Consider the following 4,631-nt stretch of genomic DNA (forward strand, 5'->3'; position numbering starts at 1 on the left):
CATTGCTTATCACCTCAAAGATACTGAGTGTAAATGATTTGACCCTGAAATAAAGCCAGGATTGAGGAAGCCTCTAGACCACAAATGCAAAAACAAACCAACAAACCCAAAAAAGAAACCAACAAGAAAAGTTTCAGTCATAGGACTTCTTTAAAACTATATTTATTTTTGAAAGCAGTGCCGAGTACCGAAAGTGCTTTTACTCCAGCTCTGATCACTGAAATCTTTGCTTACAATAAGTAAAACAAAAAAACAAAAAAAACAGGGCTCTGGCCCTATGAACCGCCTGCCTCGCGCTGACCGAGGCCCTGACCGTGCTGCTGCTGCTGCCACCGTGGCCCCAGTCCGGCTCCCCCGCTCCGTCCCCGCCGCCCCCGCCGCCCCACCGGCTCCAGAGGTGCGACGATCCAGAACACCCAGAAGAACCACGGGCCGCGGCGGGGTGCTGCTGCGCACCTGGATCTCCCGGTCTCGACGGCAGGTCGGCCTCGCAGCTGGCGACCCGGGACCCCGGGAACCCGCCTCGCCATCCCCCGCCCCCCACCGCTGCGGTGCGCCTGCCGGAGTGGCGGCCCCTCCCCAGGCCAGAACCGCAAGCCCCATGCTGGAGCCCCCGGGACCCCGCGCCCCCCCCACCCCCACCCCGGGCGCCCCATCTGATCTCCTGGTGGGGCGGCACACTGCCAGGGCCTCACCCCGACCCGGGGCCGAGAACCCAGAGACTCGGCCAGAAACTTGGCGAGCAGGCCAAGCCCTAGGGATGGTGGTGGCGAGCGCCAGGGCTGCGGAGGTTTCCCCGCACCCTGCCGGGGGCCCGTCCCTCATCTCCCCGCACCTCACCGCGAGGGGCCACAGCGGGGCCGTCTCCCTCCTGAGGCCCGAGCTCTGAAGCCGGGCTGGGGACAGACCAGTGGCCCTCTCCAGGCCCCGGACCCCTGGGGAGCGCCCGGGACACCCCCTCGGTGCCGCGCAGGGCCCTTCCTCCCCAGCCTTTCATCCTCACTGACGGGGAAGACCCTGGGCCCCAGCCGCGAGGAAGCAGCCATGCCAGCACCATCTGCCCCGCCGCGCACCTGCCAGGCGCTCTGCTGTGACAGGTCGGTGGAACAGGACCAGGTCATCGATTCGGGCGCTAGTGGTTCTGCCACGGGGATGATGACAATTGTGTGACCCCCAAAGCCCTGCTGCATCTGCTGTCTACCTTCTCACCCAGCCTGGATGTCCACCTGGGCTGGTCCAGCCTCGACCACCCCATCCAGGCTGCCGACAGTGTCCAAGGAGGCGGGACAGCGGCCACCATGAAATTGTGATTTGCCACTTCCTGATGAGGCTGGGCCAGCCCGGGCAGCTGCACGAGCACGACTGCACGGTGGGCGGCATCGTGGGGCTGCTGGGAGCACAGCTGCTGCCCGCCCGCTCCTCCACTCCCACCTGGAAAACCTGCAGAGGCTGGTTCCCCCATGATGTGACCGACCCCTAGCAAATATTCCAAGAAACTTCCCCCACTGGCAACTTCCAGGAGGGCCCTTGCAAAACTAAACCTGCCCCAGCCCAGGTGGCAGTCGAATGAGTGTCTCTGCATCCCCTCCTCCCCCCTCCTCCTGCAACTGCATTCCTGCTATAACTGCCCTCGTCCAACATCCGCCCCACTCCCGGCAGTTACAGTCCAAACAGCTACACCTGATCTGGAAGCTTAAAGAAACAGAATTCATCAGCTTAACAACCGTTCCAGTATTCCTTTCACTCATATAACAAAGCTTCTCAAACCATTTAGGTCAGTTTATTTTTTCCCATTATTGCAAAATGACAATCTTGTAAAATAGTTAAAAAATGAATTACTAGAAAAAATAAAATGAAAAACAAAAGACAAAAAGCACAAGACCACGAGTTTTATTATTAGATGCATAAGACTTCAAATTGCTGTAAAATTTCTAAGCACTCAAACTCAATTTCTGTCTTTAAGTGTTTGTGGATGGGTGCTGAATTCATAGAATGGCACTGTCGGTGGATCATACTTCCTTGACTATTACAGCTCTAAAATATGTCTTTAACTATGTGTTATTTTTCTAATGTCATGTATGACCCTTTACAGAGATAGGGCACTTACTAAGGTCAAAGAAAATTTCATTTTGGAAATCTACTTTTTAGCAAGACAACCATATTCTCAATGTACTATCACTATACTTTATCATTGAACTGGAAGTTTCAGAAAATGTAAAAGAAGACATGTAACATAAATGAAACTTACAGATATAACAAAAGGAAGAAATAAAATATTGGTATTTGAGGATTATATGGTCATATATTTTTAAAACACTAAGAATTAACTCCAAAATTTAGAACTAAGAGAAACATTAGTAGGTTGACCAGATTAAATCATAAAAAAATGTTTTCCTTTATACCCAGTAATAAGAAGTAATAAATAAGCTGTAATAAAAATAAGCAGTAATAAAACTAATAAAAATTGATATTAATAAAATTAATAGACAGTAATAAAATACAATGGCAATTAAATTTACAAGTGTGTATTCTTATAACATTTCATCTTGATAGATTTACTCCAATCATTCCTTTCTTTGGAAGAAAGAGAGCAGAGATCTATTTGGATGGTAAATAAATCTGGCATCCAACATGTTTTATATTCAAAGCAACTTCATTCACAACATTCACAAGCATTTCTCTTTAACTTAATCCAAGTCACTGTATGTTCAAAAGGAAAATGGGACAATAATGAAAATATTAGTTACCACAAAAATAACACACTTAGGAGTGCACAGTTACTTGATTAGTCCATTTAATGGCTACACGGAATTTTGGCTTCAGGGCAAACATTTTCTACTCCCAGTCTAACCAACCCTCTCTCAAAAGCAGGTCCTCTGTTAAATGTCATCACAGTTTCACCACTGGGAAAAAGGATTCAGTTTCATGCCCTCAAAGGGCAGAGATTTCTTTGCACATGAGAACTGTTCGTCCCTTATAACACACATTATATTTACCCTCAGACATGGCTCATTCAGTGTAAGCAGGTTAGGTTCTCATAGAGAAGGGTTAAATGCAAAATGTTGACAATTTGATTATATACTACAAATAAAGTATTTATGAAAAGAAAATTCTATAATTGTTTTGATATAGTATTTGTAAGGCATCAAAGACCCTTTTAAAGTATTATTCCACGTTCTCCTCTATAGATTGCTGTGGTGGTTTGAAGCTGTATGCACCCCACAAAAACATGTTCTTAAATCTAATCTACTCCTGTGGTGTGAACCCACTGTAAATAGGACCTCTTGATAAGGCTACATCACTTGTGACGCTTCATTCAGGATGGGTCTTAATCTTATTACTGGAAACCTTTATAAAAGGAATGAATACAGAGAGAGGAAAAGGCCATGGAAGTAAGAAGCTGAAAGCAACAAAACCAGGAAGAGAAGGTGAAACCAGTGTATGCCACCATATGCCTTGTCATGTAGCTGAGGAGCCAAGGATCTTAGACTGCCAGTCTTTGAGAAGAAAGCATTGCCTTGATAATATCTTGATTTGGGCATTTTCTCCACCTTGAACTGTAAGCAAATGAATTCCCATTGTCTAAGCCAATCTATTTTATGGCATTTGCTTTAAGCAGCCCTAGGAAACTGAGGCAATCACTTTCTCCTAGTAAGATAGAAATCCGTTTCCGATTTCTGTGCCTCCTAGTTGCTTGTTTCTTTGTAAAGACATGGGCTTTGGCTTCACAACCAAAATTTGACTATCAGTTTCAATATTTGCAGGTCAAAGATCTTGGAGTAAGTTATGTTGAATTTTGCATTCTTATGTTCTAAAAATATGCAGAATAATACCAACTTTATAGGGTGGGTATGAGTATTAAATGAGATAAACTATAGAAAGTGCTGAACACATTGATGGAGCTCAATGAATGGCCATTATCATTACTATTATTGCCTCATCCAACATCATCTTATCCATCATGCCATCTCCATCCCCATAGCTCCACCCTGAGCCTCATGATATATGAACGTACATCATACTAAGTATATTTCTTTGCGTCCTCTCTCTTCTTCTTTTTGTCAATCTTGCTAAGGGCCCATCAATCTTGTTGATTTTCTCATAGAATCAACTTCTGGTCTTATTGATTTTCTCTACTGTTTTCATGTTCTCAGTTTCATTTATTTCTGCTCAAATCTTTGTTATTTCTTTCCTTTTGCTTGCTTTGGGGTTATTTTGATGTTCTTTCTCCAGTTCTTCCAAGTGGACAGTTAATTCTCAAATTTTTGCCCTTTCTTCTTTTTTGATATAGGCATTTAGGGCAATAAATTTCCCTCTTAGCACTGCCTTTGCTGCGCCCCATAGGTTTTGATATGTTGTGTTTTCATTTTCATTCGCCTCGAGATATTTACTAATTTCTCTTGTAATTTCTTCCTTGACCCACTGGTTGTTTAAGAGTGTGTTGTTGAGCCTCCACGTATTTGTGAATTTTCTGGCACTCTGCCTATTATTGATTTCCAACTTCATTGCTTTATGATCTGAGAAGGTGTTGTGTATGATTTCAATCTTTTTAAATTTGTTGAGACTTGCTTTGTGACCCAGCATATGGTCTATCTTTGAGAATGACCCATGAGCACTTGAGAAAAAGGTGT

General features: G+C 44.8%; 1 pseudogene; it reads left to right on the forward strand.

The window, feature by feature from the left end:
* Positions 1 to 290: 290 nt before the first annotated feature.
* LOC143675658 (beta-1,3-N-acetylglucosaminyltransferase radical fringe-like) lies at positions 291 to 1,464 on the forward strand (annotated as a pseudogene).
* The last annotated feature ends 3,167 nt before the right edge of the window (positions 1,465 to 4,631 follow it).

The sequence above is a fragment of the Tamandua tetradactyla genome, chromosome 3 (assembly GCF_023851605.1).
Source record: "Tamandua tetradactyla isolate mTamTet1 chromosome 3, mTamTet1.pri, whole genome shotgun sequence".
Lineage (NCBI taxonomy): Eukaryota > Metazoa > Chordata > Mammalia > Pilosa > Myrmecophagidae > Tamandua > Tamandua tetradactyla.